Consider the following 14,962-nt stretch of genomic DNA (forward strand, 5'->3'; position numbering starts at 1 on the left):
GCTTTGGTATATGTACCATGAGCAGGATTCCATGATGAACTTATTATCTCCCTCACCTAAATGAGATGCCCTGCACCACGATTTGCTAGCAGGATGCCACGATTATGACAACGCCACCTATGCACTCATGGGGAGAAAATTAAGAGTTACTTCGCAAGAGTTTTCATGGTTAAAATACGATGCATGACATGACAACCTCTAAGGTTTAGTTCCTGAAAACGAAACAAGAAGTCATATCCTAGCTCAAGGTTTAGACATACTCCAAATTACCAACTATTTTCTGTAAGGGTCTATTTTATATGACATGAGAATAAATTCAAGATTTCAAGTTGTTTGGAGCAAGTTCGGAACCTAAAACTCATGCTAGTTATTATGGGTTCAAATGATATTGTTTGGAGCAAGTTCGGAACCGAAAACTCATGCTAGTTATTATGGATTCAAATGATAGCGGAGCGGAGCAAGTTCGGAACCGAAAACTCATGCTAGTTATTATGGGCTCAAATGATAGCGGAGCAAGTTCGGAATAACTCAAGAATGTTACACCTTATGCCTCGAGAAAATTTGTGTTTTCGCATCGAATGCTAGGAAACACCCTTTTGTTTTAAAATGTCTTGTGTTGTCGTTCCTTATTCTGTGTTTTCGCATCAAGGTCATTTCTTAAAAAGGTCCTACCGAGAGTTGAACCCAGGTCGTTGGATTCAAAGTCCAAAGTGCTAACCACTACACCATAGAACCCCTTGTAAAAATTGATTTTGGAATGGTTTTCCTATTTTATGCAGATTCCACAAGAAGAGAGATTCTATCACGAGTCAAACTCAAGTTATTGGATTCAAAGTTCTAGAGCTATTTTATCTAACTCGTTGTGATCTTGAGCACCTTTAGAGTGATTGCAAAAGTAACCCTCTAGTGTTGATTGAAGCCCTTGGAGAACATGTAATTTTATATATTTCTTATAATTAATTTATATATTGTTGTATATTACAAAGAAATTGAAATAATACTTTACATCCCAGTCTTTCTTTCTTCCGTGCAAAACTTAATAGGAAAACCATATTATTTCAATATTCACTCGAGAAACAAGGGGTGAAAACTATATTATTGCAAACCCTCCATTATTGCTTCTACTTTGCGTCAAAATGCTTACACTAAATCATGTTACTAACTAGTTGGTTTGGTTCGGTTCAATTCTTGGGTCCACTAGATTGAATTGACCTAGGTCAATTAAACTCTTGAGAATATAAAAATCATAAGTTTCTTAAATTAAGTTAACCGGAAAGTTTAACCCCTAATTTTTTTTAGAATGTTTAGCTTTGTGTCTAGTTGATCTCTAAATGCTTAGAAGTATCTAATAAGACTTCTATTTAAGGAACTTTTCTCTATAAAAGATGTAAGACTTGAGGTTTATTATTAAGGAATTTCAAATGAGTGATTTGACATAGGACAAAATATTTATTTGTTTCAAATATCTTATGTTGACCATTCTTTTTTGTCAAGTATTTTGAATATTATCATTGTGAATTACTAATAGCATTAGATTGAATCTCATTAATAACAATATCCCAAAACTCAGGTAAAGATGACATCAGAATTAATACTTTAATTTCATCTTCAAAATTTATTTTCACTTAACTCAGTTGATTGATAATCATAATAGTCACCCGTGCACAAATATTTACAACCTTAAAAGGTAAAATTATAAGGAGTACAAGAGAAAAGTGATTAAAACCTACAAAAGTGATTAAAACCTACAAATATTTACAACCTTAAAAGGTAAAATTATAAGGAGTACAAGAGAAAAGTGCTTAAAACCTACAAATATTTACAACCTTAAAAGGTAAAATTATAAGGAGTACAAGAGAAAAGTGCTTAAAATATTTCTATTACTCAGTTGACTGATAATCATAATAGTCACTCGTGCACAAATATTTACAACCTTAAAAGGTAAAATTATAAGGAGTACAAGAGAAAAGTGCTTAAAACCCACAAATATTTACAACCTTAAAAGGTAAAATTATAAGGAGTACAAGAGAAAAGTTCTTAAAACCCACAAATATTTACAACCTTAAAAGGTAAAATTATAAGGAGTACAAGAGAAAAGTGCTTAAAATATTTCTATTGATCACTTATAAATATTTACAACCTTAAAAGGTAAAATTATAAGGAGTACAAAACCTTAAAAGGTAAAATTATAAGGAGTACAAGAGAAAAGTGCTTAGAATATTTCTATTGATCACTTATGGCAGCACCACACAAATGAGGGTAACATTTTTTTATTTCTCTACCATATTATATAGCGGCGCTAAGACCACACTATTTTCTTAATGATTTCTTGGTTCTTGTCCGAGAATAGTGGTGCTAAGTTTTTAACCATGTTCATAGTGGGTGCTTGGATACCACACTAGGACTTTGGAATAAGATTATAAGGAGTACAAGAGAAAAGTGCTTAGAATATTTCTATTGATCACTTATGGCAGCACCACACAAATGAGGGTAACTGTTTTTTATTTCTCTACCATATTATATAGCGGCGCTAAGACCACACTATTTTCTTAATGATTTCTTGGTTCTTGTCCGAGAATAGTGGTGCTAAGTTTTTAACCATGTTCATAGTGGGTGCTTGGATACCACACTAGGACTTTGGAATAAGGTTTGGAATCGGTAATATGATTTGAACCTTAGTGACCCCTTCTATAGAGTGTCAGTCCAAAAGTGTAAAAAGTGTCTGTCCAAAATAAAAGGGCCCAACCAAGTTCAAACGGGTGATCGGTCAAATTCTCTACCACTGAGCCATGGATCCATTTTGTAGGATTTTAACATTTGTGACCCCTTAGACATAGTGTCGGTCCAAAAAGTGTAACAATTTTCTATCCAAGATAGAAGGGCCCAACTAGGTTCGAATTGGTGACCTCTTGATCTGCAATCAAATGCTCTAACATTGAGCTATGGACCCATTTTGTATGATCTCAACCTTAGTGACCCCTTCTACAGATTATCGGTCCAAAAGTTACCCTACCGAATCGGCTATGAACCAATTTTGTATAAATTTGTGGATTGCCTATCGGGAATTAAACACAGGTCGTTAGATTCAAAGTCGAAAGTGCTAACCACTACACCATAGAACCACTTGTTAAACTTTATTCTGGCAGCGATTTTGATAAGCACCAACAACACTGGATTTTGCAAAGCTAGAGGTCGCAGTATCCTTAGAGACTTTCACAAGGTGTTTTCAACTTCTTTTATAGGTAGTATCAGTTTGAGAAGACAGAGAAGACAGAGAAGAGAGACTTTGTTAGAAACTCTCCCATAGGTAATCTCGAAGGTGTTTTCAACTATAGGTAGAATTTTAAAATCAAACCACAACAAAACTTACTTCTATCTAGCAAAATTTTTTTTTTGTTTGAAACAAGATTATTCCCTTTTTTTTTTCTAAAACTAAATTTGACTCTCGAATGCATTTTAATAGTTTTGTTCATTAAATTTTCTTTAAAATTTTTGGGCAGAGTCCAATGGAAATAGTATTTTTTTTTATTACTATTTTGTAATTTGTATGGTATTATTAGAGGCTTTTGAATGAATATGATAATTGATTCTCTGTCCTCTTTGACAATTTTAGATACCTCCATATCCCATATTTGATGCGTCACGTTTCATTATGAGATCTGTCCTTCGGTCAATAAGACTTAAGCAAAGAGTTTATTTGACTAATGATTTGATTTTTTTTTGTTGTAGATATATCCCTTACAAATCAAGACTTTGTATTCTTTTGAACACACTCATCAAGAAATTTGTAAATGTGCCTGATATCTTGAAGGATATAAGACACGTAATTGAGAGAACCTATTTTTTTTTTGAAGTTGGCTTTTCTAGGATACGTCGTCACCAAAGTTTGAGACAAAGACCATTGGATGGGTTTTAATAAGGCTCAAATAAATTTAAAATCCAAAAAAATGGATATGAGTTTGATATTATTTGATTTTGGGTATGGACACAACTAGTTGTTTTCTTTTGATTACATTAATGAATGTATGTAGATGTTTAAAGTGTTGACCATAATGGTTTTAGAAAATATCAACACATCATCAATATAAACTATCGAATTTTTTTGAAAGGATTGAAAATATCATTCATAATCTTCTGAAATTCGGATGGAGCATTTTTTAGCCTAAATGGCATGACGTTCCTCTCATATTTTCTAAATTGGACATAAATGCTATTTTATATTTGTCATTTTAGGAAATTAGAATTTTATGTAATCCCAATTTCATGTCGAATTTTATAAAAACATTTGACTCTAAATTCTTTTTATCAAATCATTTTTGTTTTGGATTGGATATCTTATTTATTCTAAAACCTTAGTCAAAGGTTTGTAGTTAATTACCAGTATCAGAATTTCTGGTTTCTTTTCACCATGTTGTTAACCTAAAATGTCAGACATGACCACATGCTCTTTGAAGACTTTATCAGCTTCCTCTGCAAAATATCACCTAAAATGTCACAATATTTAGTGTTTGATATTTTTTGACTTAACCCTAGGGTTCTATTTAAAGTGAACTTGTGATAATTTTTGTCAAATTATATATTTGAATACCTAATACATTAAGATATAATATCTTATTTAAATAATATTAAAATGTCGTAGAATATCATAATATATGTTTAACTAATATGAATCTCATTCAAATTTCTAATATATATTTTTATTTAAGTTTATGATACACATCAATTATTTTAATATTTAAAATATCAAATACGTTAATATGTTTTGATATTACACTTCAAGACTATAGGAACTTGCTGAGAGGACCTGAGAGTTACATTGGCCCACGATGCATCTCATGGACGATGCAAAACTATGGTGGCGCTTGAAGGTGAATTGTATAAAAAACTGGTCATGCACAAAAAAATCGTGGGAAGACCATTGATGGAATTGAAGCAATCGGCGCTCCCCTGGATGGGTTTCTAACCAAAGACCTAATGTTTGATGTTGACTCTTTTGAAGAAAGAGCCACAGGATCGAACAACAAGAAACGTGGCGGTAGCTCTGAGAACTCTATCACACACATAAAAAAAACGAGTCGAAGAGTTAGACATTACACAGAAGATCTGGCTTTCATCGAGGAGACCTGAGTTTGATTCTCGACAATGAAATTTTATTTTCTTATTGCTTTTATTTTATAGTTTCATCTTTTGTCACCAATTATATTTAAACTTTACCTAGGTTTGAGAAGCACTATAATGGATGAGTTCAATAGTATCTTAAATTTAAAAGACTTTTATGAACTTGGTTTGAGAGGCACTATAATGGTCAAGTTCAATAGTATCTTAGATTAAAAAGACTTTTATGAACTTTGAACCTTTAATAGTGTTATGTCATAGATATTTGGTTCAATTTCAACAAGTGAGGTTGAGGTCATTCAAATGGTTAATGTGATAATCCGGTCATTTTCAAGGTCTCTTTTGTTGAACGCCATCATGGCTGAGATGACTGAGATGAGCACGAGAGTGAGTTTGATAAGGAGGGTCGTAGAGAACCACACCCCAAGCCAAGCTCATGTTGGGCTTCACAAATTGAAAATCCAAAAACAGAAACCCTTAAATGGGAACCGGGATGCTAACGAATTAAAAAGCTTTATTTTTGACGTAGAACAATACTTGAAGGTTACAAGAACTTGCTCATAGGACCTAAGAGTTACATTGGCCACAATGCATCTCATGGACGGTGGCGCTCGAAGGTGGATGATATAAAAAATGGGTCATGCACCATAAACTCATGGGAAGACCGTTGATGGAATCGATGCAATCGACGCTCCCCTTGATGGGTTGCCAATTAAAGACCTAACGTTTGATGTTGACTCTTTTGAAGAAAGAGTTACACAATCGAACAGCTCGAAACTTTGCGGTAGCCCTGAGAACTCTAACACACAAAGGGAAGGACGTGTAGAAGAGTTAGACATTAAGCAAAAGATCATGCTAAAACTCTTCAGCGATCTGACAAAATACTTCAGGACATCTACACCAAAAATCCATTGTCGTCCAGCGGTTAGGATATCTGGCTTTCACCCAGGAGACCCGGGTTCGATTCCCGGCAATGGAATATTATTTTCTTATTTCATTTTATTTTACAATTTCTATCTTAAATTAAAAAGACTTTTATGAACTTCGTACCTTTGTTCGAGTTATGTTATAGATATTTTGTTCAATTTCAAATGGTTAATGCGATAATTCAGTCGTTTTAGAGGTCTCTCTTGTTGAATGACATCATGGTTGAGATGAGCAGGTGATTCAAATGGTTAATGCGATAATCCAGTCGTTTTCGAGGTCTCTCTTGTTGAACGACATCATGGTTGAGATGAGCACCCGAGTGAGTTTGACAAGTTTGGCAGTAGAGAACCATACCTCAAGCCAAGTTCATGTGGGCTTAACAAACTTAAAATCCAAGAACACAACCCCTTAAATGGAAATCGGGATGCTAAGGAATTAAAAAGCTTTATTTTTGACGTAGAACAATACTTGAAGGTTACTGGAACTTGCTCATAGGACCTAAGAGTTACGTTGGTCGCAATGCATCTCATGGACGATGCAAAACTATGTTGGCGCTCGAAGGTGAATGGTATAAAAAATGGGTCATGCACCATAAACTCATGGGAAGACTGTTGATGGAATCGATGCAATCGATGCTCCTCTGGATGGGTTGCCAATCAAAGACCTGACGTTTGATGTTGACCCTTTTGAAGAAACAGCCACACGATCAAATAGCTCGAAACGTCGCGGTAACTCTGAGAACTCTATCACACACATGAAACGACATGTCGAAGAGTTAGACATTACCTAAAACATCATAGTAAAACTCTTCAGCGATTAGACAAAAGACTTTAGGACAACTACACCAAAAATTCATTGTTGTCCAACGGTTTGGATATTTGGCTTTCACCTAGGAGATTCTGGTTTGATTCTCTAAAATTGAATATTATTTTCTTATTTCATTTTATTTTACAATTTCTATCTTAAATTAAAAAGACTTTTATGAACTTCGTACCTTTGTTCGAGTTATGTTATAGATATTTTGTTCAATTTCAAATGGTTAATGCGATAATTCAGTCGTTTTAGAGGTCTCTCTTGTTGAATGACATCATGGTTGAGATGAGCAGGTGATTCAAATGGTTAATGCGATAATCCAGTCGTTTTCGAGGTCTCTCTTGTTGAACGACATCATGGTTGAGATGAGCACCCGAGTGAGTTTGACAAGTTTGGCAGTAGAGAACCATACCTCAAGCCAAGTTCATGTGGGCTTAACAAACTTAAAATCCAAGAACACAACCCCTTAAATGGAAATCGGGATGCTAAGGAATTAAAAAGCTTTATTTTTGACGTAGAACAATACTTGAAGGTTACTGGAACTTGCTCATAGGACCTAAGAGTTACGTTGGTCGCAATGCATCTCATGGACGATGCAAAACTATGTTGGCGCTCGAAGGTGAATGGTATAAAAAATGGGTCATGCACCATAAACTCATGGGAAGACTGTTGATGGAATCGATGCAATCGATGCTCCTCTGGATGGGTTGCCAATCAAAGACCTGACGTTTGATGTTGACCCTTTTGAAGAAACAGCCACACGATCAAATAGCTCGAAACGTCGCGGTAACTCTGAGAACTCTATCACACACATGAAACGACGTGTCGAAGAGTTAGACATTACCTAAAACATCATAGTAAAACTCTTCAGCGATTAGACAAAAGACTTTAGGACAACTACACCAAAAATTCATTGTTGTCCAACGGTTTGGATATTTGGCTTTCACCTAGGAGATTCTGGTTTGATTCTCTAAAATTGAATATTATTTTCTTATTTCTTTTTATTTTATAGTTTCATCTTTTGTCACCAATTATATTTAAACTTTACCTCATTTTGAGGGGAACTTTAATGGTCAAGTTCAATAGTATCTCATATTAAAAAGACTTTTATGGACATCGTACCTATGTTAGTGTTATGTTATAGATATTTGTTTCAATTTCAACGAGTGGGGTTGAGGTGATTCAAATGGTTAATACGATAATCCGGCTATTTTCGAGGTCTCTCTTGTTGAACGCCATCATGGTTTAGATGAGCACCTGAGTGAGTTTGACAAGGAGACCCGAATTTAAACTTTACCTACGTTTGAGAGGCACTATAATGATCAAGTTCAATGGTATTTTAGATTAAAAAGACTTTTATGAACTTTGTACCTTTGTTAGTGTTACTTTGTACCTTTGTTTGTGTTACTTTGTACCTTTGTTAGTGTTATGTTATAGACATTTGGTCAAGTTCAACAAGTGGGATTGAGGTGATTCAAATGATTAATGTCACTTTATTTGATTCAAATTGTTAATGTGATAATCCAGTTGAATAGTTACAGGTTATTTCCAAGGTCTCTCTTATTGAACGCAACAAGGCTGAAATGATTATTATTGAAGGCCAACAAGGCTCAAATGATTGAGATGAGTACCTGAGTGAGTTTGACAAAATTGAAATAAAATCAAATAAAATTGAAAAAAAAGTTAGCCTTATGACACTTCCTTCAACTCGAACACGTAACCTTGAGATCTATAGTGACGCTCTCCCAACTAAGCTATCCCCACTAACATTAAAATTGAAAACTCATTAGTAAGGTATTTAGCTAATTCATTGATATTTTAAAAAGAAATAATCACTAATTTTAAATTGAATAGTTAGGAGTCAAGTTATGTGACGTGAATCAGGTGCGGTGAAACCGAGTTATCTTCGCTAATATTTGAAAAAAAAAATCATAAGTAAAGGTATTTCTGCTAATTCATTATTTATTGAAATTTTAAAAATAAATAATAACTAAATTTTTATTGAATAGTCAGCTTATGCAAATGGAAACAGGTGCGGTGAACATGGAGATTAAACAAACACGTCACCTTCAAATCTGTAGTTTGACACTCTCCCAACTGAGCTATCCCTGCTAACGTTAAAAATAAAAATTCATAAGTAGAGCTATTTCCACTAATTCATTATATTTTAAAAAGAAATAATAATCAACTATTCAAATCTGTAGTTTGACACTCTCCCAACTGAGCTATCCCTGCTAACGTTAAAAAGAAAAATTCATAAGTAGAGCTATTTCCACTAATTCATTATATTTTAAAAAGAAATAATAATCAACTAAACTATAAGGTGTTATAATTGCAGATCCCAAATAACATTTTTTAGATTCCATAGTCAAGTTGGTCAAGTTATGCAACTTAGTTAAAAATAAAAATTCATAAGTAGAGCTATTTCCACTAATTCATTATATTTTAAAAAGAAATAATAATCAACTAAACTATAAGGTGTTATAATTGCAGATCCCAAATAACATGTTTTAGATTCCATAGTCAAGTTGGTCAAGTTATGCAACTTAGTCAACCTATACCAGTTGGAAACGTGACCGTATTTCACTAATTTTGAAAAGAATATTCAAATTATGCAACGTGAACCAAGTGCGGTGAACGTGGATCGAACACGTGACCTTCAGATCTTCAGTCTGACGCTCTCCCAACTGAGCTATCCCCGCAATCATTAGAAATGAAAATTTATCGGTAAAGATATTTTCGCTGATTCATTGAGATTTTAAAAAGAAATAATGACTAATTTTTTATTGAATAGTCAGGTTATGCAAATTGAAACAGGTGCGGTGAACGTGGATAAAACAAGTGTGACCTTCAAATCTTCAGTCTAACAATCTCCCAACTAAGCTACTCTTGCTAACATTAAAAATGAATATTCATCAGTAAAGGTATTGGGTACACTTCTTAAAATTCAACAAAAGGCAATAGTATTAGACCGAGATGCCAGATTTAAATCTCCCTTCTGAAAATTTTAACAAAAGGCATTGGGTACGCAGTTATAGTACGATATTCCACCCATAAAAAGATGGTCAAACAAAAATGCTCAAGCAAATATTGGAAGACATGTTAAGTACCTACCCCTTATGAAATTCGCTTATAATAATATTTGCCAAGCCACCATACAAATGGCCACATACGAGGTTCTCTATGGACGAAGATTTCGATCCCCTATCTTTTGGGAAGAAGGGGGGCAAACGAAAACTATTGGGCCAGAGCTGGTGCAAATTACCAACGCCGCAGTCCAGAAGATTAAAGCTAGGATATAAACCGCACAAAGCCCAGAGAAAAGCTATGCAGACCTAAGGCGCAAGGACATGGAATTGTAGGTAGGGGATCATATATTCCTAAAGGTAGCACCCCATGAGAGGGGTGCTCAGGTAGGGTAAAAAGGGGAAGCTAAGCCCTAGGTTTATCCGTCCCCTTGAGATATTAGAAAGGATTGGATTTGTGGCCTATAGAATCGGGCAATGCCCAAACTTGTCTGCAGTACATAATATCTTTCATGTATCCATACTACGGAAGTATACCCTAGATCGTTCGCACGTACTGGCTCATGAAACTCTCTTCTTGAGAGATGGCCTAACATATAAAGAAGACCTGATTCAAATAATAGACAAGAAAGTGAAATGATTGAGAAACAAGGAAATCTCTCTTGTTAACGTCCTATGGAAGAATCATAGAGTAGAAGAAGCCACTTGAGAAACAGAAAGCAAACAAGAACCTTGTACCCGGACCTATTTTAGAATAAGCACTTTCGATGACCGAAAGTTTTCAAAGGAGAGTAGAATTTGCAACACTCACGGTCTCCAATAAGAGATGGTGTATAATCCCTACTAGGTTGTATCTAGAAGCAAAGAACAAGTAAAATTGAAAAAATATTGAGAAAATGGTACATTTTCTAATTTTTATAAACTTCCCGAATCATTAAATTTTTTATAGAATAAGAATTACAATGTGTTTAAAAAAGGAAGACTCTGATCGGAGAAGACTTTTCTAGCAGAAGATTCAGAAAAATCAAGAATGAAAGAGGTCCTGAAAGTGCTAGTAGATTTTCACACGAATTAGTCCACGTTAGGTTACCCTCTAATGTTTTCCTAAGCTAAAACCTCAACTCCTAAAGCCTAACCCATGACATTATGTATAAACCTAGGTTCATCAATAATCCATGTACCAAGTACCTAGAACTATGTGAATAACATGTTAAATAAGTTGGTAGGATCCATACCCATAAGTAACCATTATCTGCATTACGTGTGTACTCAAAGGCTCATATTCCTCTTTAGGTAGGATGTCATGCAATATGTATCATGAGCTGGATGTTATGATAGGCCTACCTTTCCCATCAGCTAAACGAGATGTCCTGCACCACGATTTACCAGTAGGATTACATGATTATGACGACACCATTCATGTGTTCATGGGGAGAAAATTGAAGGTTATTTTAGGGGAAGGTTTCCAGGATCAGTATATGATACATGACACGATGACCTCTAAGTTCTAAGATCCTGAAAACATAACAAGAAGTAATATCCTAGCTTAAGGTCGCGATTAAGAACATATTCTTGATTTACCTTGAATGACGTGTAGGACATATTCTTGATTTACCATGATATTTCATATTAGTTAAGCTTTTTGTAAAATCACAATTACACAACAACAAAGATGAACTTGGGTCTCTTTATTATTTTAAAGAAAATTTCTTTCTCCATCTTATTCCTAATAACTCTGCAACTAAATTCATATTATGGTAAGAAACAAATTTTTTACTAGCAAGAAGTAGAATATGCAACTTTAACTAAAATTTCATCTAAACAAATTTTATTGCCATACAACATAGATGACAATTATAGCCTTCAAACAAAAACTAGAGTAGTTGTGGTGAACGGGATAGAAACTCTAGTGTTCATCCATAATATACAACCACTACCTAAATTATGACCTAAAAATTTGAAAACATAAGTTGTAGTTGAAAATTACATAAAACAATCCCCTAAATCCAAGAACTCGTGTCTAATTAGTAAATCCTAAACATAGTAGCTAACATAGAGTAATTGAAGCTCCACATCTTCTATTCTGTTGAATGAAATTTCTTCCTTTAAAAAAGAAATTTGTTCTTCCTTATAATTTAATACATTTATTGATTGAATAATTGTATTATTTTGAAGGTTATTTATAGGTTATTTATTTCACTTCATCAATAATGAGATGAAAGTGAAAATCCATACTCATCAATAATTTGACGAATGTGGAAATCCATAATCATCAATAATGTGATGATGGGAAAAGTGAAAATAAAGGTGAAAATAATAATACAAATGGGAAAAGTGAAAATAATAAAGGAAAAGATTCAAGACAAACAAACATGATGAGATATGTGAGGAGAAATGTTTCATCCTGACATATTTCACGAACGAATTTTTTTAATTTTTTTACAAATAGTTTAACGACTATTCAGTCATTGATGATGATATTTACAAAGGTGGTTGATAATCCAAAAATGGATTATTGAGATCATAAATCGTGTCTTCATCTTCTTCTTCTACAATAGAAGGAGAAGACGTCGAACCGACTGATGCGACCTCTTGAAGAAGCTTTTGAAAATCAGCTTCTGAAGTTGTCTGGGCTAATGCAGCGAGTAGCTTCGACTTTGAATTAAGGAATTCGGAGGTCCTCTTCTTGGATAAATCCTGAAGGTGGCCATTCTCAGATAGCCAGACCTTTACCGCTTTGATGTCTGCGTGGGTACAAGTATATTTACCCTACAATTTGATTTTGACAGTTTTGAAGACTTGTTTTATTTGGTCTTCGGTTTCTTTAATTTGAAAATTCTAAGTTAAAATCCAAGGAATTTGAAAGTATACGCAAAAGCGCATGGTTAATGGAAATGGGGTTTTGAATATATTTTGAATGAAGTAGTGGTACGATTCCGGTATTGGGACTGGAAATATATCTTTGGCTGATCCAAAGATTTTCCACCATTTGATAAACCAAAATGGGTAATGAATTTTATGAGCATTCTGGCAGAATTGAATAAACCACGAGTGCTCGTAATTTTAATACCAAATGACATTGAACCATGTCATCTGATAGTCTCTGTATGAGTAAGAATGAGGATCAAAAGGTTTTGAAAAAGTCATCTCCGTGTATGGATCTTGATTCCAATACGTCGGGTTCATGACTTTAAAAATTTTTAATTTTGAATACGCGATTTTCGAAGGATCATCGTGACTCGGAATATGAGTAATTTCAACTGACTTTGTGTCGACTAGAATAAATTCATAAAACCTTCTGGTTTTATGAAGATCTTCTGGGATATAAAAGAATCCCGATGGATAGGTCCTGATTTCAGGAACTAGAGAAAATCGAACGGGAACAACCGCATCCGAGTAGGTTGAGGGGACAGAAGGTCCCTTTGAAGTGGAAGAGACAGTAGGTCTCGATGGAGTAACGGCAGATGGCCGTGTTGAAGAGGCAGATGGTCTTGCTGGAGTGATAACCTCCGCTTGTTTTTTAGAAAGCTTTGCTTTAGACTTGGTCACCAAGGTGAAACCAGCATCCATTGCATAGCTGTCAGATGTCATTGGAGTAGGTGTGCTTGAAGAAGCATTGGGCTTCTTCCAATTTTCGATCACTTTCTTTCCGGTCATTACTGGGAGAAGGAGATTGGTGTTGGGGAGAATTTTTCTTTGAGAGTAAGAACTCTCTTGAGAGGTAATCTGCCAAGGGGTTTTCGACCCCTTTTATAGGCAAAATTTGGAAGTCGAAGCAAGATGAAATGGCTTGCCATCTAGCAAAAATTTGTTTAGACACAAGATTCTTGCCATCTTCTTCTAAAACAAATTTAGATGCCCTTGAATCTGTTTTGATAACAAAGCTTTTGTTAATTAAATCACTTTGAAATTTTTGTACACAAAGTACTATTGAAAGTATTTCTTTCTTTACTGTTGAGTAATTTTTTTTAGTAGAATTCCATATTCCCGAATGGAAACGGACAATGGATTCTTTCTTGTCAAGGGACTGTTTCAGGATTCCTCCATATCCAATATCGGATGCGTCGGTCTCTAATATTAAACTAGCCCTTGGGTTTATCAGCGATAAACACAGAATTGACTTGACAAGGGATTTGATTTTTTGGACTGTTTTGATGTGTTCTTCTGTCCACGGCTTTGGATTCTTTTTTAGCCTTTCATAAAGTGGCTTGCAAATGGGTCTCATATTTTGAAGTAAATCAGACACATAATTGAGACATCTCAAAAATCTTTGTAGTTGGGTTTTATCTGTAATTTGGTTCAAAAAATTTGAGGCAGACTCCATGGACCTTTGAATGGGTTTAATTAGACCCAAATAAATTTCAAATCCAAGAAAACCGATTTTTGTTTAAAAAAGTTTAATGTTTGATTTATACTGCTACTTGTGGAGAGGGAATCTGACTAATGAATATTATTGTCATTTATAGCTTCTTATAGGATGGCGGTAGTCCGATGCATATGACGAAACTTCTTCACAATTGTAATATCTGACTAATGAATATTATTGTCATTTATAGCTTCTATCACAATAATATAAAATTTGGGGTTAAAGCCTATATGTGATTGAAAAGACCATTCACCACACGCTTGTAAATTAAATTATATCTACCACCTCTGAAATTTTTCACGGCAAACCTTCCAACAGCTTGCACTTTTTCGTCATTGACATCCTTAATTGGAACTAGATTTTAAGGCAAATCTTCTCCACGACTCACTTTGGAACACTTTTATAGATAGTTTCAACAAACTTACTTTGCTCGTTAATACTTTGGAGTTCAATATTTAGAGTTGGAGAACGCTATTCAAATTGATAGGGTCGAATCTTACAACAAAGTCTAATTGAGCCTCCCTCTATTAAGAGATAGCTTGGAATCAAATTCTTTAGTTTGGACAATGGTTGCATTGTTTTAGTCAAACAACCGAGACTAGTGTATTACCAATAGTATAAACATTCTGTACGTCTATTTTCTTACATATTAACAATTGTATACAAATAATAATTAAATTTATGAGAAGAAGTTTGGATGGAGTTTTATTAAATA

The 14,962-nt window shown here is 34.3% G+C and overlaps 3 non-coding genes across 3 annotated transcripts; 1 reads left to right on the forward strand and 2 right to left on the reverse strand.

Annotated features, from left to right (window-relative positions):
* Positions 1-663: 663 nt before the first annotated feature.
* Positions 664-735, reverse strand: TRNAQ-UUG (transfer RNA glutamine (anticodon UUG)). The gene has a single exon. It is a non-coding gene; the product is annotated as a tRNA-Gln (tRNA).
* A 5,287-nt stretch (positions 736-6,022) lies between these two features.
* On the forward strand, positions 6,023-6,094 carry TRNAE-UUC (transfer RNA glutamic acid (anticodon UUC)). The gene has a single exon. It is a non-coding gene; the product is annotated as a tRNA-Glu (tRNA).
* Positions 6,095-9,484: 3,390 nt separating this feature from the next.
* TRNAF-GAA (transfer RNA phenylalanine (anticodon GAA)) lies at positions 9,485-9,557 on the reverse strand. The gene has a single exon. It is a non-coding gene; the product is annotated as a tRNA-Phe (tRNA).
* Positions 9,558-14,962: the final 5,405 nt, after the last annotated feature.

Source organism: Cucurbita pepo, chromosome 10 (genome assembly GCF_057944985.1).
Source record: "Cucurbita pepo subsp. pepo isolate OVF chromosome 10, ASM5794498v1, whole genome shotgun sequence".
Taxonomy (NCBI): Eukaryota; Viridiplantae; Streptophyta; class Magnoliopsida; order Cucurbitales; family Cucurbitaceae; genus Cucurbita; species Cucurbita pepo.